The sequence below is a fragment of the Salmo salar genome, chromosome 19 (genome assembly GCF_965601325.2).
Source record: "Salmo salar chromosome 19, fSalSal1, whole genome shotgun sequence".
NCBI lineage: Eukaryota > Metazoa > Chordata > Actinopteri > Salmoniformes > Salmonidae > Salmo > Salmo salar.
Window position 1 is genome coordinate 76,751,924 of NC_138309.1, and position 24,557 is coordinate 76,776,480.

The 24,557-nt window shown below is 43.0% G+C and overlaps 1 long non-coding RNA gene across 2 annotated transcripts in view; it reads right to left on the reverse strand.

The window, feature by feature from the left end:
• Positions 1 to 925: 925 nt before the first annotated feature.
• LOC145862269 (uncharacterized) overlaps positions 926 to 24,557 on the reverse strand; it is a 122,452-nt gene continuing 98,820 nt past the window's right edge. For both annotated transcript variants that reach the window (XR_014381570.1, XR_014381569.1), the window contains exon 3: positions 926 to 1,801. This is a non-coding gene — a long non-coding RNA (uncharacterized LOC145862269). The remainder of the gene's footprint in view (positions 1,802 to 24,557) is intronic.

A 24,557-nucleotide genomic window follows, 5' to 3' on the forward strand; every position in this document is an offset into this window, starting at 1 on the left:
TTGAATTAGCAACTAATAAACATGTTATAAGGTAATTTCGCAGAACATGTATCTTTCAGTCTAATACGGCTATTTACTAATGCGTAGCACTTCCTTAGAAACAAGCTTTTTGAAAGTGGTTTACTGTCCTGTGCACATTTTGCTGGAATTTAGGCAAAAGGATTTGACAAATATGATTGGTTGATGATATGACAATGGCCTACTTCTCGGATTACACTGTGCAGAATATCAGATCTTATCAACGATTGGATTACATCACCTGTACCACATCCTGATGATATACACCGAGGGTACAAAACATGAAGAACACCTTTCTAATATTGAGTTTTTCCCCCATTTGCCCTCAGAACAGCCTCAATTCATCAGGGCATGGATACTACAACAAGGTGTCAAAAGCGTTCCACAGGGATGCTGGCCCACATTGACTCCAACGCTTCACACAGTCCTTTGGGTGGAGGACCATTCTTGATACACACAGGAAACTGTTGAGCGTGAATAACCCAGCAGCGTTGCAGTTCTGACATAAACCGGTGAGCCTGGCACCTACTACCATAGGCACTTAAGGCACTTGAACATTTTGTCTTACCCAGTCACCCAGTTGAATGGCACACATACACAATCCATGTCTGAATTGTCTCAAGGCATAAAAATACTTCTTTGACATGTCGCCTCCCCTTCATCTACACTGATTGAAGTGGATTTAACAAGTGACGTTAATAAGGGATCATAGCTTTCACCTGGATTCACCTGGTCAGTCTATGTCATGGAAAGAGCCGGTGTTCTTAATATTTTGTACACTCATGGTATATATTGTCAGAAGCTTAAGCATAACGTGACTGCAAAAGAGACAGGTTAGAATGTAAATTCTCATCAAATGAATAGGAAATCAGTGAAATACACGACAAATATACCTTTTTTAATAAATTATTGGTGTTTTAATTTGTTGATAAAATGCGGGACTTGATTGTTTGGTTAAGGGACAAAGGTACAAAATGCAGGATTGTCCCGCACAATCTGGGACATGTGGTCACCCAATACATCACACAACCTTGACGTTACTCTGCTATAAACTAAAATATGAAGGATTGCAGTTAACTTCAAGTAACTTACAAGTCACCATTGACAAGGGTAAGACTAGTGGCTTATGATGACACATACACTGTATAAATACAGAAGTGTGAAGTCATTGATAAAAAGACCAACAGACAGCAGTGGCAAATAACATCTGGAGAACAAAACGGAAATAAATCACAAAACACCACACATACAGATGTAGGATCTTAATTTGAGCCAGTTTTCTTCAGTAGTAAAATAATCCTACAGCAGTAGGAAATGTGAATTATTATGTGGATTATAATTAATGGACATTTTTGTAGGGGTTGATAAATGTTTTATTTGGGCAAATCAAGTCTGAAATTTCTAAATGGAAATGACAAACTTTAGAAGCCTTTTAAAAACCCAAATATATTCCAAGTTTGCTTTTCCTGCTTTGCAGAAAAATTATCAGCAACAAAAGACTGATCAAATTAAGAGCCTACATCTATATTCTGAAAGGTTGTAAGTGTAAGTGGCTCATCAACAATGTATGGAAACACAGAATTATCGGCTAATATCCACAGCAATTATGGATATTCAGGTATTACGCCCGAGGGTTGGATCTTTGAGAGATTTGGAGAAAACCTGCGGCACAATCTCAGCAGGTCCATCTGGGAGACTGACACAGGTGCAAGCCCAGCACATTTCTCTGGGAGGTCTGCGTTTCGGAAGTTGACATAGCCAATTGCTGGTACAGGAAACGGCACTTGAAAAATGAAAGGAAAATATTTAAGAATAGCTCAGGTCCCTGTGAATGACAAATATGAGTATTCATGGTCGTAGTCAAACATCAATTGAGAAATGTACTTTTGTTGAGTTTGTATTAATGTATCCAGCAAATGTCAACAGCTGGGCTATTGTGTGTGGGCAAACACATCCCCCTTATAATTATCCACCATGACTATTAAAGTGTTGCGCAAATGTTTAATGTTCTCACTTCAACGTTCAACGTTCAACGCTTACGTCTGCTCCAACTGTTGCTCTGAATTCTATATTGCAGAGCAACATATATTGAACATCACCGAGTGCTCTGACGAAGGTGTGCAACCAATTGTCCTCTATCCATCGTTTTTGAATTTGATGCTCCCTGACTGTCTAGCTTTCATTGCTGTGATTATTAGTGAGCTCGACACAGTCAACAAACTGTATGAATGTAGCTCCATTATCATTTATACACAGTTTATTATATATACACACAGTACCAGTCAAACGTTTGACACACCTACTCCTTCAAGGATTCTTTTTGTTGTTTTACTATTTTCTACATTGTAGAATAATAGTGAAGACATCAAAACTATGAAATAACATATATGGAATCAAGTAGTAACCAAAAAAGTGTTAAAACAAATCAAAATATATTTTAAGTGACACCAGTAAAAGGGGTTATTTGTTATTGAAGTTTGGTCAGGGCGTGGCAGGGTGTGTTTGTTTTGTGTGTTTCGGGGTTTTTGGTTTATGTTCTACATTTATCTATTTCTATGTGTTTATCTAGTGTTCTATTTCTATGTTGGGGTTTTGGTAATGGCCTCCAATTAGAGGCAGCTGGTTGTCGTTGTCTCTAATTGGAGGCCATATTTAAGTGGGTTAGTTTTCTCTTGTGTTTGTGGGTGGTTGTTTCCTGTATAGTCTGTGTACCTTACGGGACTGTTTTCGTCGTTTGTTTGTTTAAGTGTTTTTTCCTTCAATGAATAAGAAGATGATCAATATACCCGCTGCATTTTGGTCCGCTCCTTACGACGCCCGTTACAGAACCACCCACCAAAGAAGGACCAAGCAGCGGAGGAAGGAGCAGCAGGAGAGCTACTTGGAGTCGTGGACATGGGAGGAAATATTAGATGGAAAGGGACCCTGGAGGCAGGCTGGGGAGTACCGGCGACCGAAGGAGGAACTGGAGTCAGCAAAGGCAGAACGACGGAGGTATGAGGCATTATATCCTCAATTTCAGGAGGTGAGGAGGCAGCCCCCAAAAAATGTTTTTTGGGGGGGCATACGGGGAGTTTAGCTAAGTCAGGGGGAGCCCTGACCTAACTTCCCGGGCGTACAGGAGAGAGCCGTGGAGCATAAAGGAGCCAGTCAAGGAATCAAGCGAGGAGCTTGACGTGAGATTCCGGAGAGAGGTATTGGCGGAAAGGGCACGAAGGAGCACCTGTGCTTATTATGGGGAGCGAGGGATTAAGCAAGCACCATGAGATACGCACGGTATCGCCAGTGCGCAGCTACAGCCCGGTGCGCTTGATGAAAGCTCCTCACAGGTGTCATGCTAGAGCCAGCATCGAGCCAGGACCGGTGATGCAAGTTGCAAGCATCAGACCGCCGGTGAGGGTTCATGGCCCAGTGTATCCTGTTCCTGCTCCTCATACTCTTCTCTCTAGTGCGCCTGCCCAGTCCAGTACGTCCTGTTCCTGCTGTCCTGTTCCTGCTCCTCGCACTAGCCCTGAGGTGCGTGTCAATAGTGTGGCGCCTCCAAAGCCAGCCCCACGCATCAGGCCTTTAGTGCGCCTGCCCAGTCCAGTACATCCTGTTCCTGCTCCTCGCACTAGCCCTGAGGTGCGTGTCAATAGTCTGGCGCCTCCAAAGCCAGCCCCACGCATCAGGCCTTTAGTGCGCCTGCCCAGTCCAGTACGTCCTGTTCCTGCTCCTCGCACTAGCCCTGAGGTGCGTGTCAATAGTCTGGCGCCTCCTAAGCCAGCTCCACGCATCAGGCCTTCAGTGCGCAGTCCCCGTCCAGAGCTTCCGGTGACAGTTCCCCGTCCAGAGCTTCCGGCGACAGTTCCCCGTCCAGAGCTTCCGGTGACAGTTCCCAGTCCAGAGCTTCCGGCGACAGTTCCCAGTCCAGAGCTTCCGGCGACAGTTCCCAGTCCAGAGCTTCCGGCGACAGTTCCCCGTCCAGAGCTTCCGGCGACAGTTCCCCTGTCCAGAGCTTCCGGCGACAGTTCCCCGTCCAGAGCTTCCGGCGACGTCCTACAGTCCGAAACCGGCAGAGACGGCCCACAGTCCGGAGCCTGCAGAGACGGCCCACAGTCCGGAGCCTGCAGAGATGGCCCACAGTCCGGAGCCTGCAGAGACGGCCCACAGCCCAGAGCCTGCAGAGACGGCCCACAGTCCGGAGCCTGCAGAGACGGCCCACAGTCCGGAGCCTGCAGAGACGGCCCTCAGACCTGAGTCTCCAGCGACGCTCCTCAGCCCTAAGTCTCCAGCAACGCACCTTAGCCCGAGGTCTCCAGCGACGCACCTCAGCCCAGAGCCATCAGCAGTGGTCTACAGCCCTGAGCCTTCAGCGGGGGTGGGCAGGTTAGAATGGGGACTAAGGCCGGAGCCAGAGCCACCTCCGTTGTTGGAGGATTGGGGGGGGGGGGGGGGGGGGGTGGTGGTGTGTAGTAGCACGGGAGCCGTCATTGACGGTGGCCACCCTTCCCTCCCTTTAAGTTTGGGTTTATTTTTTGTGGGGTTTTTGTTTAGGTGCATTCGGGGTCTGCACCGTCCTGACCAGTAAAAGGGGTTATTTGTTTTGTGTGTTTCAGGGCTATGTTCTACATTTTCTATTTCTATGTGTTTATCTAGTGTTCTATTTCTATGTTTGGGTTTTGGTAATGACCTCCAATTAGAGGCAGCTAGTTGTTGTTGTCTCTAATTGGAGGCCATATTTAAGTGGGTTAGTTTTCTCTTGTGTTTGTGGGTGGTTGTTTCCTGTATAGTCTGTGCACCTTACGGGACTGTTTTCGTTGTTTGTTTGTTTAACCTGTTAGGGCTAAGGGGCAGTATTGACACGGCCGGATAAAAAACGTACCCGATTTAATCTGGTTACTACTCCTGCCCAGTAACTAGAATATGCATATAATTATTGGCTTTGGATAGAAAACATCCTAAAGTTTCTAAAACTGTTTGAATGGTGTCTGTGAGTATAACAGAACTCAAATGGCAGGCCAAAACCTGAGAAGATTCCATGCAGGAAGTGGCCTGTCTGACAAGTTGTGTTTCATCTTGGCTCTTTTTATTGAAGACTGAGGATCTTTGCTCTAAAGTGACACTTCCTACGGCTCCCATAGGCTCTCAGAGCCCGGGAAAAAGCTGAACGATATCGAGGCAGCCTCTGGCTGAAACACATTATCGCTTTTGGCAAGTGGCCGATCAGAGTACTATGGGCTTAGGCGCGTGCCCGAGTCGACCCCATGCTTTATTTTCTTTCATCTGTTTACCTAAACGCAGATTCCCGGTCGGAATATTATCGCTTTTTTATGAGAAAAATGGCATAAAAATTGATTTTAAACAGCGGTTGACATGCTTCGAAGTACGGTAATGGAATATTTAGAATTTTTTTGTCACGAATTGCGCCATGCTCGTCACCCTTATTTACCCTTTCGGATAGTGTCTTGAACGCACGAACAAAACGCCGCTGTTTGGATATAACTATGTAACCAAACCAAACCAACATTTGTTATTGAAGTAGAAGTCCTGGGAGTGCATTCTGACGAAGACAGCAAAGGTAATAACATTTTTGTTATAGTAAATCTGACTTTGGTGAGTGCTAAACTTGCTGGGTGTCTAAATAGCTAGCCCTGTGATGCCGGGCTATCTACTGAGAATATTGCAAAATGTGCTTTCACCGAAAAGCTATTTTAAAATCGGACATATCGAGTGCATAGAGGAGTTCTGTATCTATAATTCTTAAAATAATTGTTATGCTTTTTGTGAACGTTTATCGTGAGTGTCAGACAGGGCACTTCCTGTAAGGAATCTTCTCAGGTTTTGGCCTGCCAAATGAGTTCTGTTATACTCACAGACACCATTCAAACAGTTTTAGAAACTTTGGAGTGTTTTCTATCCAAAGCTAATAATTATATGCATATTCTAGTTTCTGGGCAGGAGTAATAATCAGATTAAATCGGGTACGTTTTTTATCCGGCCGTGAAAATACTGCCCCCTAGCCATAACAGGTTAATGTGTTTGAGCCAATCAGTTGTGTTGTGACAAGTTAGGAGTGGTATACAAAAGATAGCCCTATTTGGTAAAATACCAAGTCCATACTATGGCAAGACCGGCTCAAATAAGCAAAGAGAAACAACAGTCCATAATTTCTTTAAGACATGAAGGTCAGTCAATACGGAACATTTCAAGAACTTTGAAAGTTTCGTCGCAAAAACCAAGTGCTATGGTGAAACTGGCTCTCATGAGGGCCACCACAGGACAGGAAGAGCCAGAGTTACCTCTGCTGTAGAGGATGACTTCATTGGAGTTACCAGCCTCAGAAATTGCAGTTCAAATAAATGCTTTCAAGTAACAGACACATCTCAACATCAACTGTTCATAGGAGACTGCCTGAATCTGCCTGAACTACTAAAGGACACCAATAAGAAGAGACTTGCTTGGGCCAAGAAACAGAAGCAATGGACATTATACCGGACGTTTTTGGACATTTTTGGTTCCAATCGCCATGTCTTTGTGAGACAAAGATGATCTCTGCATGTGTGGTTCCCAGTATGAAGCATGGAGGAGGAGGTGTGATGGTATGGGTGTGCTTTGCTGGTGACACTGTCAGTAATTTATTTAGAATTCAAGGCACACTTAACCAGCATGGCTTCCACAGCATTCTGCAGCGATACGCCATCCCATCTCGTTTATACTTTGTGGGACTATCATTTGTTTTTCAACAGGAAAACAACCCAAAACACACCTCCAGGCTGTGTAAGGGCTTTTTGACCAAGAAAAGAGATGGAGTGCTGCATCAGATGCCCTGGCCTCCACAATCACTTGACCTCAACCCAATTCAGATGGTTTGGGATGAGTTGGACTGCAGAGTGAAGGAAAAGCAGCCAACAAGTGCTCAGCATATGTGGGAACTCCTTCAAGAATGTTGGAAAAGCCTTCCTCATGAAGCTGGTTGAGAGAATGCCAAGAGTGTGCATCAAGACAATGGATGGCAACTTTAAAGAATATAAATATATTTTGATTTGTTTAAACTTTTTTTATTACTACATGATTCCATATGTGTTATTTCATAGTTTTGATGTCTTCACTATTATTCTAAAATGTAGAAAATAGTAAAAATACAGAAAAACCCTTGAATGAGTGGGTGTGTCCAAATTTTTGACTGGTATTGTATATTACCGTGAAAAAGTATTTGCCCCCTTTATGATTTTCTCTATTTTTGCATATTTTTGATACTGAATGTTATCAGATCTTCAATCAAAACCTAATATTAGATAAAGGGGACCTGAGTGAACAAATAAACCACAAAAATTATACTTATTTTAATTATTTCATAATGCCCATGTGTAAAAAAGTAATTGCTCCCTCACACTCAACTGTTTTTGTCACCTTTAGCTGCAATGACTCCAACCAAACGCTTCCTGTAGTTGTTGATCAGTCTCTCATATCAAGGGAAAGGAATTTTGGGCCACTCTTCCATGCAGAGCTGCTTTAACTTAGCGACATTTGTGGGTTTTCAAGCATGAACTGCTCGTTTCCAGTCCTGTCACAACATCTCAATTGGGATTAGGTCTGGTCTTTGACTAGGCCATTCCAAAACTTCAAGCTTGTTGTTTTTTCGACATTTTCATGTAGACTTGATTGTGTGTTTTGGATCATTGTCTTGCTGTATGACCCAGCTGTGCTTCAGCTCACAGATGGATGGCCTGACATTCTCCTACAGAATTCTGATACAGAGCAGAATTCATGGTTCCTTCTATTAAGGGAAATCGTCCAGGCCCTGAGGCAGCAAAACATCCCCAACTATCACACTACCACCACCATGCTCGACCATTGGTATAAGGTTGTTACTGTGGAATGCAGTGTTTGGTTTTCACCAGGTTTTCACATGGGACCCATGTCATCCAAAAAGTTATACTTTTGACTCATCTATCCCTAGAACATTCTCCTAAAAAAGGCACTGAAGAGCGAACTGTCACTCCATAGACAGCTAGGATAAGTGAATATAATCATGACGTTATTAATATGAGCATATTAATCTAGATCTAAACAGCAACAGCAGTAAAAGTGTGTGTGTGATTCAAAAAGGGGGAATGGAACAATATATCAATCCTTGAATGGTACTCTTATATAAAAAAACATTTGGAAAAATACAGCAAGATAAACATTAAGCCATCTCTATGAAAAATTATGATGACAAAATACAAAAACCATTTTAAAATAGCTTTACATTTTTTGGATTAGCGAGCAGTTCAACATTTATCTAATTTAAAATCTGGCCTCCGAATTGAATTTGTATTGCAGCCTTAGTTAATGACTTGACATTCAGCATGTGATTTTATGCTATTTAGATAAGTGATGGGCCTTTGAACACTCACATGGTTTTCATGCCAATTTGCTCCATTACTCATAACACTTTTTGTCTGAAAGAGTCACCACTATTATATTGTATTGGAATTTTTATTAGTAAGTCCATCATAATACTATGCTGTGCCCCTACAGAAAACAAGATGAGAAAAAAAAGAGAGGGGTAGGTAGGGGAGACCATGCATTCATGCCATGTCTCGTGAATAAGAAATTAAAGTTTTGACTTGGCTCCAAGTTGCTCCTCTCTGGTGCCTCATTTCAATTACCAAAGAGGCTGTTTTGAGGAGAACAGAATGAGTAATTACATTTGAAGCAAGCTGTCGATGTGCGATGCCCTAAGAAGGAAAACCTGTTATCTATGAGAAGACACTGATTGACACTCAACAGAAAGTCCCTCATGATATATACACTAGTCTCTGTCTATAGGATGCTTTCATACTGTTATGTGTCAACACATTTTCATAAAGAATCCTTGAAAAATAAACATCACAAGCAGAACCCAGCTGGCTTGGCTTACATATCCTATATGCATATTTTATACGATACATGAAAACATTTCACAAAACGATGAATTCTTAGGCAGTTAAATACATGTACATAACGTCCTGAAAGAGGTAGCGCAGGCACCTTTTAAAACAGACTTCATGCAGAGTACTTCAATGACATCGACAAATAACAGTGCCAATCATTCGGCTAAGAGGACATATTAACCAAAACACTAAGCATAACTACGACACCTCCTCCAATTTCCCCAGTTTGTCAAGAGGCAAAGTGAAGAGAGAAAAAAGCCTTCTCTTATAGCACATACTTAAAGATGCACTCCGGGATCTTAATCACAACAAATTCCTAACAAAAACGGGGACCACTTTTGGCTCGTGAGTATCACTTTCAAAACTACTGGCTGAAATTATACAAAAGTTTGAGAGTGCATCTTTAATTTCAGACAATGCTGAGAAGGACGGAGGGAGTGAGGGAGTAAATGGTTGAGGACTTTACAGCACTCATAAATACTGATCTATTAAATTGGTTGAATTCTTCTCTGGGCCTTCTGTAAAGCTCTGTTTAATCAGAAGGGGGCGGGATGAAGGTCAGGGGCATTCCACAGCCATGCCATTGATCTGAATGACAAAGCTTATTCACCCAAGGTTTATTGGCGGCACCGCCAACCAGTCAGGTGATATAAGGAAAGGAGAGGCCGGGCTAAAATGGTGACAGATGGGGGGAGCATGTGCTGTGTTGAATAATGTAAAGACCTTTCATACCGACACACAAAGTAAATGATGGAAGACTCCACTTTTTGGGCCTCCAGAGGCATCTCCTGATTCAGCAAACCTCAGGTAACCATTGCGTACGCTGGGTTTATGTTTCAACGAATCATCCCCACTTGAGTAATTTATTGAATGGAGCAATTTGGCCTGAAAACCATGTGAGTGTTCAAAGAAGGACCATCATTTATCTAAATAGCATAGAATCACATGCTGAATGTCAAGTTATTCATTAGGATTTCACAAGACAATGATTGATTCAAATTGACATTGTAAATCAACGATTCTCCATCATGGACCTAAGAAAAACTGGTATACATGTACACCAATGAAGGCTATATTTTACACAGCATTATATGCCTATTACTTCTGATTGTCATTGTGGCTTCATACACTGCTCCAAAAAATAAAGGGAACACTAAAATAACACATCCTAGATCTGGATAAATGAAATAATCTTATTAAATACTTTTTTCTTTACATAGTTGAATGTGCTGACAACAAAATCACACAAAAATAATCAATGGAAATCCAATTTATCAACCCATGGAGGTCTGGATTTGGAGTCACACTCAAAATTAAAGTGGAAAACCACACTTCAGGCTGATCCAACTTTGATGTAATGTCCTTAAAACAAGTCAAAATGAGGCTCAGTAGTGTGTGTGGCCTCCACGTGCCTGTATGACCTCCCTACAACGCCTGGGCATGCTCCTGATGAGGTGGCGGATGGTCTCCTGAGGGATCTCCTCCCAGACCTGGACTAAAGCATCCACCAACTCCTGGACAGTCTGTGGTGCAACGTGGCATTGGTGGATGGAGCGAGACATGATGTCCCAGATGTGCTCAATTGGATTCAGGTCTGGGGAACGGGCGGGCCAGTCCATAGCATCAATGCCTTCCTCTTGCAGGAACTGCTGACACACTCCAGCCACATGAGGTCTAGCATTGTCTTGCATTAGGAGGAACCCAGGGCCAACCGCACCAGCATATGGTCTCACAAGGGGTCTGAGGATCTCATCTCAGTACCTAATGGCAGTCAGGCTACCTCTGGCGAGCACATGGAGGGCTGTGCGGCCCCCCCAAAGAAATGCCACCCCACAACATGACTGACCCACCACCAAACCGGTCATGCTGGAGGATGTTGCAGGCAGCAGAATGTTCTCCACGGCGTCTCCAGACTCTGTCACGTCTGGCACATGTGCTCAGTGTGAACCTGCTTCATCTGTGAAGAGCACAGGGCACCAGTGGTGAATTTGCCAATCTTGGTGTTCTCTGGCAAATGCCAAACGTCCTGCACGGTGTTGGGCTGTAAGCACAACCCCCACCTGTGGACATCGGGCCCTCATACCACCCTCATGGAGTCTGTTTCTGACCGTTTGAGCAGACACATGCACATTTGTGGCCTGCTGGAAGTCATTTTGCAGGGCTCTGGCAGTGCTCCTCCTGCTCCTCCTTGCACAAAGGCGGAGGTAGCGGTCCTGCTGCTGGGTTGTTGCCCTCCTACGGCCTCCTCCACGTCTCCTGATGTACTGGCCTGTCTCCTGGTAGCGCCTCCATGCTCTGAACACTACGCTGACAGACACAGCAAACCTTCTTGCCACAGCTCGCATTGATTTGCCATCCTGAATGAGCTGCACTACATGAGCCACTTGTGTGGGTTGTAGACTCCGTCTCATGCTACCACTAGAGTGAAAGCACCGCCAGCATTCAAAAGTGACCAAAACATCAGCCAGGAAGCATAAGAACTGAGAAGTGGTCTGTGGTTACCACCTGCAGAACCACTCCTTTATTGGGGGTGTCTTGCTAATTGCCTATAATTTCCACCTGTTGTCTATTCCATTTGCACAACAGCATGTGAAATTTATTGTCAATCAGTGTTGCTTCCTAAGTGGACAGTTTGATTTCACAGAAGTGTGATTGACTTGGAGTTACATTGTGTTGTTTAAGTGTTCCCTTTATTTTTTTGAGCAGTGTAGTCAAGCACATCCAGCCACAGTTAAATGGAGCCCCTATGACTTCACCCAAAAAGATACAGGATTATTTATTGGAAATGCATTATGACTCGTCTCCTCATGATAGCCATGACCTTCATGTTACAAAGCCTGATGGTGACTGCCTTTCAATCATGGTTTTCCACTCGTCGATTGTGAACCAGCCGGAGCCAATCACAGCCAACTACAACATCCAATCATAGTTGTTGGGCTAAATTATCACTACTAGGAGATAAGAAGAAAAAATAAAATGTAGTTGTTTGTTTCACCACCACGCAGATAAAACAAACTGACTGATAGATGTAGGATTACAAAATAAATAAAAATGTTGGCAGCAAACGTATTATTAAGTCCCTTCCTCACAGCAGTCTACACAGCCGTCTACGGTCTCCCAATGGAAGCGGCCATCTTTTCATCTTCAATCTATATACATCAAGCTCACAGAGAGAGAATAGTCTATACCCCATTTGCTGTTAGTTCCCTTTCAATATTTTGACATGAATTATAGATTTTCCTCAGAGTGTATTCCCCCTCAAATATCATGTTTGTTCTCTGAGAAAGCAACCTTGAAAGAGATTTGTAGGGGTACACTTTTAACAGGGTGCACCTGTAGTCTGATAATGGGTGCAGTTGAAAGAACGTGTGTGCTGGCTTATCAGATTGTTGTACTGTAGGTCACATAAGGATCAACAAATCAGCAACATACAGTACAGGAGGGTTATGGGTAATTGCAATGATGTTCTATCAAATGATGAGCAGACTTCTGCCAATTACTTTTCTCTGTCCAGCACACAAATACATCTGTCTTATCATCAATGTGTCTGTGCATTCATTATTCCGATTAACACCAGAACGGCTGGGCCTTGATGGACCCCCCCACCTTCAAGCTAATGACTGCATTCTAACAGTGTAATTAATGTATTCCATATATGCTCTGCAAAAATAATTATTTGGTTTGGTTTTGTTTATGTTATGTTTATGAAGGTCTTGGGTAACATTAGAATACTCTTTTTTATTATATTTCAAATAACACAATAGCATTTTCATTAGTTTATGTTACTGTATGCTATAAGTAAAAACAAAAAAAACACCACAAAACACATTTAAGTGTTCAATCAATTTTCTTCGTGCAGTGCCTTTGTTACAACTATGAAACAGAAAACATGTGTTGGAACATGGTAACACCTTTTTCTAATGTCAAAATAAAATAAAAATACCCCAACAACCAATACGCACGGTCAAGACGCGCAGTCAAATGATGAAAACATTAGTAGCCTAAACATCATTATAAGCGGAAAGTAAACTTGATACAGTGCATTCGGAAAGTATTCAGATGCCTTGACTTTTTCCACATTTTGTTATGTTACAGCCTTTTTGTTAAATGGATTACTTTTTTTTTTCTCCTCATCAGTCTACACACAAAACCCCATAATGACAAGGCAAAAACAGCTTTTTAGACATTTTTGCAAATTAACGAAAAATAAAACAGAAATATCACATTTAAACAAGTATTCAGACCCTTTACTCAGTACTTTGTTTAAGAACCTTTGGCGGTGATTACAGCCTTGAGTCTTCTTGAGTATGATGTTACAAGCTTGGCACACCTGTATTTGGGGAGTTTCTCCCAGTCTTCTCTGCACATCCTCTCAAGCTCTGTCAGGTTGTATGGGGAGCGTCGCTGCACAGTTATTTTCAGGTCTCTCCAGAGATGTTCGATTGGGTTCAAGTCCGGGCTCTGGCTGGGCCACTCAAGGACATTCAGAGGCCACTCCTGCATTGTCTTGGCTGTGTGCTTAGGGTCGTTGTCATGTTCTTCTCAGTCTGAGGTCCTGAGCGCTCTGGAGTAGGTTTTCATCAAGGATCTCTGTATTTTGCTCCGTTCATCTTTCCCTCAATCCTGACTAGTCTCCCAGTCCCTGCCATTGAAAAACATCCCCACAGCATGATGTTGCCACCACCATGCTTCACCGTAGGGATCGTGCCAGGTTTCCTCCAGACGTGACGCCTGGCATTGAGGCACAATCATAATCCTGCCTCAGACCTCTATGGACAATTCCTTTGACCTCATGACTTGGTTTTTGCTCTGACATGCACTGTCAACTGTGGGACCTTATATAAACAGGTGTGTGCCATTCCAAATAATGTCCAATCAATTGAATTTACGACTCATGGATTCCAATCAAGTTGTAGAAACATTTCAAGGATGATTAATGGAAACAGGATGTACCTGAGCTCAATTTCGAGTCTCATAGCAAAGGTTATGAATACATATGTAAATAAGGTATTTCTGTTAGGAATTTTTTATACATTTGCAAAAATGTCAAAAAACCTGTTTTCACTTTGCTGTTATGGGGTAATGTGTGTAGATTGATGATTTTTTATTTATTGAATCAATTTTAGAATAAGGCTGTAACGTAACAAAATGTGGAAAAAGTCAAGGGTCTGAATACTTTCTGAATGCACTGTAAATAGTGAAACTACGCACAAAAGCAATAAATAAATAGTCAGCTCGTACTTGTGTGCGTCTTCACGCAATGGCATCAATTGGATTTAATTTAGCTGTTATCCCTTGTCCTAACAGTTGAGACAATTTTTATAACTTCTACTTGCTTGACACACTTTGACATACCTTTGTCTGTTTGTAGTGCGTAATAGTCTCAGGTTCTCTCTTTATTGTGTCCTGTTGTCTCATTCTTCAGCACAGTTGTGGAGAACAGGTGCCTTATTCTGCAGAGAGGGAAGGGGCTCCCGTATTAATTTTCATGATGCCGGCCAGACTTGTCTTCTTTGCAAGCAACTTGTTAGCCAATGACAGTGAGGTGAATAAATTGTCCATGATGACATTTCTCCCCTTACCAACGTAAGGTTCCACAAGCCTCATCACCACATTCTCCGACACTCGCTCACCTGCTGCCCAATGCGAATCTCTTCCCAGACATTGAAAGTTGTTCAGCATGTACAACTACATACGTTCTCACTGTGTAGCTTACTCCAAGTAGGCCAGAGAAGACTGATAAGACTGCTTTGATTACAGTAGGTGGACTGATATAGGATTCATACTGTACCATTTTAAGATTACAATTAGACTGGATGAATACAATAGAATGGCCCGCCCTGTTCTTCATTTACAATTGGTGATTACATAATTATGCATTGTTCGCTTCCCTTCACTCATCAACTCACCCATTCTCCCCCATCATACTTTAATTAACTAATTTAATCTGTTGTTATATGTGTGAAATTAGTTTCAGTATAGTTTAGGATCAGTTTCGAGGCAATTATCAGGATTATTATCAACCGGGCACTGTACTTTCAACTGTCTGAAGAAGAAGCGGAGCAGGCCCTACTGTTGGGAGAAGGAGGGGCAATGGGGGTAAACCATAAAAAAAATGTCTTCCTGAAACTGGTTATAACTCCAGTTTTGTTTGTGATATTAAGATTCTGACAATGGCGGTGTGTTATATAGACTTATTTAGGAAAAGTCAAGGACAGAGCGGCATGACTTAAAACATATATAATCATGAGCAGTCAAAATTACTGCTTTAGTGGTTCTAGTGTTAATAAAGTATGACAAAACCTCAGACACAATGGCAAAAAAATCTATAATTGAGCCCCCTAGCTGTACTGATTTAAATTCCATTCAAAAGGCCTGCTCAAAAACATGGGTTGAATGAGTCCAAAGTCCAAAATCCAAGAAGATGTAGGGGGATGTGGAGAAAACCAGATAGTTGCTGTGAACGCTGCAGGAGGTCTCAATGACTCTCACAACCCTAACACATATAGACCAACACGGTTGGAAAAAGGTGGGTGAAAAACTGTGGGGGGGGGGGGGGGGGGGTTAGTGCCACTCAACCGTCCCCTTGTCTCCTGGCAGACAACGCCACCAAATGTTTCCCTATCCTCCTGATTGCAGCCTTCTTATCCCCCCGGGTTTACTGGGCCATGATGGGGGAATAGCTGGCGGTTCCCTACCACCCTCCAATACTCACATAACCTGAACACCATGGGGATATTGAGACAGACATCTTGGTCCGGGATGAAAGTGCCAATTCCGTCAGGCACACACCCAGGGTATACGTGGACGGGGTTCACAATAGCTACAGTTTATAGGAGACACTAACAACCCCATAACACTGCTAAGGCCTTACCGAACAACAGCTCTGCTCCCGATCCTGGCCAGCTACACGGAGCTTTGCAAAGCCATAAAGAGTTTTACACTCATTTATTCCTGTGTCTAAGCCCCTAACAAACAATTTCCCTTGTGAGCTCTTCTAGTTCTTCTCTGTATATTCCATTTCACAGAACCGTTGGGGCAATGTGCTTCATTTGCAGACGTGTGACCCTGGTGATGTCGTAGATATTGCTCATTATTCACACATCGTAAGGTGCTAGATGTAAATGTGCCAGCACAATGGCTCTCCCTGTTCATTTTCAATCCTGTGTTTGGATATCTTATATTTTGATAATAACACCCACTTGGTTAAGGAAGGATCTGCAGCTAATGGAACTAGGGATGCACCGATATGAATTTTTGGGTCAATAACAATATCCAATATTTTCCTTGCCAAAAAAACGGATACCGATGCTGATAACCGATATTACATTTTTTTGCGGCCTTTTAAGCATTCTAGTAAAGTTAAATAGTTGAAACACACACACACACCAAAAAGTTATTTTGTTGCCATTTATGTCCCACTTACCAGTAAAACATAATCAAAACCCATTTCTTTCATTTACTTGCTGTGCTGTTTCATTGTTCATTTGTTCAGTCGTTTCATTCTCAACCAGGATTTCATCATACATGTCAAGCAGTGAAGTTTCAGCTCTGTCTGTCCGTGGCCTCTTCTGTCGTGGGTTCTCTTCCACGGTGCGCACGGTCACGGTGTCCATTTCCATCTTGTCCAGCTGTGTCTAACATTTCACGTAAACCCTGTTTCTTGACTGCATCAAAGTAGCGGTCCGTGTACCTAGCATCGAGCATGGCGGCAACACAGCAAAGAGGCTCAGAGAAAATGCTACCGAATCGCTTGTTTACAGCCTCTAGTACTTTTGCAAGTTTTAACCCCACGGTCTGTGTTGGCAGTTTTGTTGAGCAGGCATTTCAATGCCATGACAGAGGGTATCACGTCTGCTGCAGATGCAGTTGATGAGCTTATTTCGAGTCAGTAGTTTGAATGGAGCTAGGAGTGTGTTCATGTTTTCAATGAGAGTCCACTGGTTTGTACTGATTGTTGCAGGTAACTCATAGTCAGCTGCGTACATGCCAAGCCCTCATCTTTGTTCCAGCAGGCTCTCCATCATGTAAAAAGTACTGTTCCATCTGGTGGAAACGTCTTGCTTAAGCCTTTTCGTTTTCATTCCAAGCTGCTCCTGTATTGCTTGCAGGCGGCTGTATGCTAGCTGTGAGTGTTTAAAATGATCCACTATCTTCCTACCTGTTGCCACTGTGTCAGATATGCGTTGGACCAAAACACCTTTGTTCACAGCCAGTTGCCGTGTGTGTACTACAAACGGCAAACTGGCGACTCCGCATTCTTCCAAAGCCTTTGTCATGTTACATGCATTATCAGGTAGCACAGCGTGTACTTTGTTCTTGGAGATTTTCCAAGTTTTAAACACGTTCTCAAATGCCTTTGAAATGGCAGCCGTATTGAACATGCAATACGGCTTTCCTCAGTACAAAATCCTCGTCGACCCACTGTGCTGTCAGACTCAGCATGCTCATGGGCTGACATCGCTGGTCCAAATGTCAGTCGTGAAGCTAATAGCAGTGACGCCCATAGCAAGTAGCTCATGGATGTGCGTTTCAACAATACTGTGTAACTCCGGTAGGGCAACATCTGCAAAATAGCACCTACTTGGTAGTTTATACTGGGGCTCGAGGTGCTCGACCAGTCAACATCATCCACGACAGAGAACGGTTGATTGTCAAGGGAAATTAATTTCCTCATCTTGGCGTAAATGGATTTCGCCTTTGAGTTGCCTTGCTGATATTTTCTTACTCTTTCAAATGACTGCTCAACTTGAACTTGTTTAGTTGTTGGAAGTGTACGCTTAGTTTTTTCTGCTTTTGTTCTAAGTAGTCGCTGAACGTCTGGGGGTGAACATGATGCACTTTCAAAGTAATTAGGTTTGTGGTATTGAAAGATTTCACTTTCTCCCCTCCTCGGAAAATAATAGCAGCACAAACGTTGCATATAGAGCCAATGTTGCCATTTTTAGATAATATCCGATTCTGATATGCTTACCGATATATCCCTAATAGGAACCTACACACAATACCCCGGCCCCCCGCACCTCTCTCATTCAGAGGGGTTGGGTTAAATGTGGAAGACACATTTCAGTTGAATGCATTCAGTTGTGCAACTCACTAGGTATCCCCTTTCCCTAACCCTTCCCTACTATGGCTGACCCTGTAAAACAACACATTTCACTGCACCTATCCGGTGTATGTGACGATAAAACATCTTAGAATTATTTCAAGATGCATTATGTAGAAATCGCTCCGCCATTTCCTGGTTCATAAAACTCTAGTTTTCCTAATTTCAGTTTATGTGACAAAACAAGCAACAATTGTGTATAGAATCACTGTTTAAACCGCTGTAAAATGTATTTTTCATAACCAAAAATATTGTATTTTCAGCCGAAGGAAAAAGACGCAAAAAGGAAACTTAAGAACGGGAAGCTTAGAAATAGCACAAATCTACAGTGCATTCAGAAAGGATTCAGACATAACAAAACATTTTGAGGGGAAGTTGATGAGGGGAAAGCAAATATTGTATCCTTTTCAGAATAAATCTCTAACATAACAAAATGTTTTGTTACAGATTTATTCTGAATAAATCTGTAACAAAACATTTTGTTATGTTACAGATTTATTCTGAAATGGATACAATATTTCCCCCCCCCCCCTCATCAATCTACACACAATACCCCATAATGACAATGCGAAAACAGATTTTTAGACATTTTTGAAAATGTATTACAAGCAAAAACAGAAATACCTTATTTATTTGCTATGAAACTCTAAATTGAGCTCAGGTGCATCCGGTTTCCATTGATCATCCTTGAGATGTTTCTAAAACTTGATTGGAATCCACGAGTCATAAATTCAGTTGATTGGACATGATTTGGAAATGGAAACATCTGTCTATATAAGGTCCCATAATTGACAGTGCATTTCAGACCAAAAACCAAGCCATGAGGTCAAAGGAAATGTCCGTAGAGCTCAGAGACAGGATTGTGTCAGATCTGGAGAAGGGTAACAAACAATTTCTGCAGCATTGAAGGTCCCCCCCAAGAACACAGTGGCCTCCATCATTCTCAAATGGAAGAAATTAGGAATCACCAAGACTCTTCCTAGAGCTGGCCGCACAGCCAAACTCAGCAATCGGGGGAGAAGGGCTTGGAAGCTAGTCAGGATCGAGGGAAAGATGAACGGAGGAAAGTACAGAGAGATCCTTGATGAAAACCTGTTCCAGAGCACTCACAACCTCAGACTGGGGTGAAGGTTCACCTTCCAACAGGAGAACGACCCTAAGCACATTGCAAGACAACACAGGAGTGGCTTCAGGACAAGTCTCTGAATGTCCTTCAGTGGCCCAGTCAGAGCCCAGACTTGAATCCGACCGAACATCTCTGAAGGGACCTGAAAATAGCTGTGCAGCGACTCTCCCCATCCAACCTGACAAAGCTTGAGAGGATCTGCAGAGAAGAATGGGAGAAACTCCCCAAATACGGGTATGCCAAGCATCATACGCAAGAAGACTCAAGGCTGTAATCACCGCCACAGGTGCTTCAACAAAGTACTGAGTAAAGGGTCAGTATTCTTATGATATATCCGATAACTGTTTTTAAAATAATAATGATTCTACTTTGTCATTATGGGGTATTGTGTGTAGATTGATGAGGGGGATAAAACTGATTTAATCAATTTTAGAATGAGGCTGTAAAGTAACAAAATGTAGAAAAAGTCAAGGGGTCTGAATACTTTCCGAATGCACTGTATTTATTACACACAGTAAAACAATATTCCTGGGTGTAAACACTGGTCCTCACTGTTAGAGGCACTATATCTCACATAATGAATACACAGAACCAACCAAAAGGCATACAGCACTAATGATAAGGTACAGCCAAAGAAAATCTCCTTAGCTACCAGTAATCAGGAGAGAAATACTAGCATCTCAAAGCAGCTGCATTCATTTGTATTCATTTGTTCGACACATGCAAATTGTCAACGAATAATCGGTCTCTAGATGCCATTATCGTCGGCTGAATTTCACAAGAGAGCCATGGCAAAGCTGAGAGTGGTGGCTAACGGGCCACAGTCATTTTAACTAGGAGCTACATCACATAAATGCTGATATGTTTCCTGTGGGAGAGAGCACGCTTTCTGTACTACAAATCCTTTCAGCAAACACATTTTTAGCAATTTAGCATTGAATTGAGAATGCAGGGGCTGAGCCAAGTCGTTCTCCACTGTGTGTTGGAGAAAGGATATGAGTGGCTTATTTACTAGCTGCATGGTAAACAGGACCATTGACATTTGTGCATGAATTGAAATGCAAGTTCATGTTCAATATCAATCTTTTTAGTGACTAGCTGTTTTATTGCAAAGGTAGCTTTTCCATGATTAGAGCAAAAATGTATCCTGGAGTATGGCCTGCCACTGCTGAGGTAAACAACAGAACATTCCACTGATTTCTGTTCTTTCATCTAGTTTATTTTGAATCATTTTCTGTGGTTGATGAATCTCAAATCCAAATAAATGTTTCTTTGTCACATACACATAGTTAGCAGATGTTAATGCGAGTGTAGCGAAATGCTTGCGCTTCTAGTTCCGACAGTGAAGTAATATCTAACAAGTAATCTAACAAATTCACAACAAACTACCTTATACACATGAATGTAAAGGGATGGAATAACAATATGTACATATAAATATATGGATGAGCGATGGCCGTACTGCATAGGCAAGATGCAATAGATGGTATGAAATACAGTATATACACATATGAGATGAGTAGTGTAGGATAGGTAAACATTATTAAAGTGCCATTATTTAAATTGACTAGTGATACCTTTATTAAATCCATGAATTAAAGTGGTCAGTGATTTGGGTCTGTATGTTGGCTGCAGCCTCTGTTAGTGACGGCTGTTTAACAGTCTGATGGTCTTGAGATAGAAGCTGTTTTTCAGTCTCTCGGTCCCAGCTTTGATGCACCTGTACTGACCTCGCCTTCTGGATGATTGCGGGGTGAACAGGCAGTGGCTCGGGTGGTTGTTGTCCTTGATGATCTTTTTGGCATTCCTGTGACATCAGGTGCTGTAGGAGTCCTGGAGGGCAGGTACTTTGCCCCCGGTGATGCGTTGTGCAGACCGAACTACCCTCTGGAGAGCCTTGCGGTTGAGGGCAGTGCAGTTGCCGTACCAGGCGGGGATACAGCCCGCCAGGATGCTCTCGATTGTGCATCTGTAAAAGTCTGTGAGGGTTTTAGGTGACAAGACAAATTTCTTCAGTCTCCTGAGGTTGAAGAGGCGCTGTTGCGCAAGGGTGTGTGCTCGTTTTGTTGACGTTGAGTGAGAGGTTGTTTTCCTGACACCACACTGTGAGTGCCCTCACCTCCTCCCTGTAGGCTGTCTCGTCGTTGTTGGTAATCAAGCCCACTACTGTTGTGTCGTCTGAAAACTTGATGATTGAGTCGGAGGCATGCATGGCCACGCAGTCATGGGTGAACAGGGAGTACAGGAGGGGGCTGAGCACGCACCCTAATGGGGCCCCAGTGTTGAGGATCAGCGAAGTGGAGATGTTGTTTCCTACCTTCACCACCTGGGGGCGGCCCGTCAGAAAGTTGAGGACCCAATAGCAGGGCGGGGATGAGACCCAGGGCCTCCAGCTTGATGATAAGCTTGGAGGGTACTATGGTGTTGAATGCTGAGATGTAGTCAATGAACAGCATTCTTACATAGGTATTCCTCTTGTCCAGTTCGGATAGGGCAGTGTGCAGTGGGATGGCGATTGCATTGTCTGTGGACCTGTTGGGGCGGTATACAAACTGAAGCGGGTCTAGGGTGGCAGGTAAGGTGGAGGTGATATGATCCTTGACTAGTCTCTCAAAGCACTTCATGACGACAGAAGTTAGTGCTACGGGGCGATAGTCATTTAGTTCAGTTATCTTTGCCTTCTTTGGTACAGGAACAATGGTGGACATCTTGAAGCATATGGGGACAGCAGACTGGGATAGGGAGCAATTGAATATGTCCGTAAACACACCAGCCAGCTGGTCTGCACATGCTCTGAGGACGCAGCCAGCAGCCTTGCGAGGGTTAACTACATCGGCCACGGAGAAGGAGAGAGGGGGTCCGCAGTCCTTGGTAGTGAGTCGCGTCGGTGGCACTGTATTATCCTCAAAGCGCGCTAAGAAGGTGTTTAGCTTGTCTGGAAGCAAGATGTCAGTGTCCGTGACATGGCTGGTTTTCTTTTTGTAGTCAGTAATTGCCTGTAGACCCTGCCACAGACGTCTTGTGTCTGGGCCGTGGAATTGCGACTCCATTTTGTCCCTATACCATCATTTTGCTTGTTTGATTGCCTAGCGGAGGGAATAACTACACTGTTCATATTTGGCCATATTCCCCGACCTCTTTCCATGGTTGAATGTGGTGGTTTGCCGTCTATCCACGGTTTCTGGTTGGGGTAGGTTTTAATAGAAACAGTGGGTACAACAGCTCCAATGCACTTCCTAATAACTCACTCACCGCGTCAGCATATAAATAGTTGTCATTGTCTGAGGCTTACCGGAACATTTTCCAGTCCACGTAATCACAACAATCTAAAGCGTGGATTCGATTGGTCAGACCAGCGTTGAATGGTTCTAGTCACGGGTACATCCTGTTTGAGTTTCTGCCTATAGGACGGTACGAACAAGATGGAATCGTGGTCGGATTTGCCGAAGGGAGGGTGGGGGAGGGCCTTGTACGCAACACAGAAGTTAGAGTAGCAGTGATCCAGTGTTTTGCTCGAGCGGGTACTACAGTCAATGTGCTGGTTTAATTTAGGTAGCCTTGTTCTCAAATGAGCTTTGTTAAAATCCCCAGCTACAATAAATGCAGCCTCAGGATATATGGTTTCCAATTTACAAAGAGTCCAGTGAACTTCTTTCAGGGCCGTCGAGGTATCTGCTTGGGGAGGATATACAGGGCTGTGACTAATTGAAGGGAATTCTCTAGGGAGATAATGCGGTCAGCATTTGATTGTAAGGAATTCTAGGTCAGGTGAACAAAAGAACTTGAGTTTCTGTATGTTATTGTTACACCATGAGTCGTTAATCATGAGGCATACACCCCCGCCCTTCTTCTTACCAGAGAGATGATTGTTTCTGTCAGCGCGACGCATGAAGAAACACGGTGGCTGTACCGACTCTGACAACATATCCCAAGTGAGCCATGTTTCCATGAAACAGAGAATGTTACAATCTCTGAAAGGCAACACGTGCCCTAATTTCGTTCACCTTGTTGTCTAGAGACTGGACATTGGCGACTAATATGCTCGGAAGCGGTGGGTGGTGTGCTCGCCTTCTAAGTCTGACTAGGAGGCCGCTCCGTTTGCCTCTCCTGCGGCGACAATGTTGTTTTGGGTCAGCCTCTGGGATTAGATCTAATGTCCAGGGTGGAGGTTGAACAAAGGATCTCCTCAGATGGGTTGGGGCAAAGAATGCTCCATTATGACATTTTCCAAGTCAATTGCCCAACCAAAACCATGTCATTGATAATACCATACACAACATCTAAATGCAGACACAGATAAAGGGATCGGGGACATATCTAATTAGTTTTCCTTTATGTTTTAGCACAATGTTCCAAATGCTTGTATTGCAAAAATCAAGGTTTTTATTTATTCTTTGTTTTTATGAGCATTCGGTCTTATGTCTCATCTGCTTTGCTCCTTCTATGCTGTGTGCACTGTGCACCTTCCCACTCGCACATAGACACCAAGCCCCTCCCCTCCCCTGCCACCAAGCCCTTCCCCTGCCACCAAGTCCTTCCCCTGCCACCTACAATAAAGACAGATAACTTCTTCCTATCTGACAACAAGCAGTTTGAACTCGCTATTTGCATTTGAGGTTTGGCCCAACTATAATAGACAAGAACTGAACCTTTCTAATGATACCCTTTTTATGTCTCAACTCCCAAATGTAGAACAGAGCAGACCCTACTAAGACGAGAGTGTCAATGAACATGTTTTGGAAAATTAATGCTCAGTTTATGGCGCGTGCAGTATTGTGGTACTACTGTACATACCGCTAGCAGCCTTTTAGCCACAGACTATTATGTGCTAGCTGTCTAGTCTGTTTGTATAAATGTGCAATGAGCATTAAAATACGCACTTATATAAGGAATTGGTAACTCGTTCTCATTCTGAGAAATAAGCATATTTTTATCCAGGTAGGACACTTGATTTCAACATCTAAACAAAATGAACAGGGTATATTGTTCAAACAGTTGGAGACGGACAGGAGGGTCTATTCATAAACGTTCGACTGTTCTTCCTTGTTAGCAAGCAATTTGATCCAAGTTGGTTAGACTTTAAATATACAGTCATGGCCAAAAGTTTTGAGAATGACCCAAATATACATTTTCACAAAGTCTGCTCAGTTTGTATGATGGTAATTTGCATATACTCCAGAATGTTATGAAGAGTGATCAGATGAATTGCAATTAATTGCAAAGTCCCTCTTTGCCAAGCAAATGAACTGAATCCACCAAAAATATTTCCACTGCATTTCAGCCCTGCCACAAAAGGACCAGCTGACATCATGTCAGTGATTCTCTCGTTAACACAGGTGTGAGTGTTGACAAGGACAAGGCTGGAGATCACTCTGTCATGCTGATTGAGTTCGAATAACAGACTGGA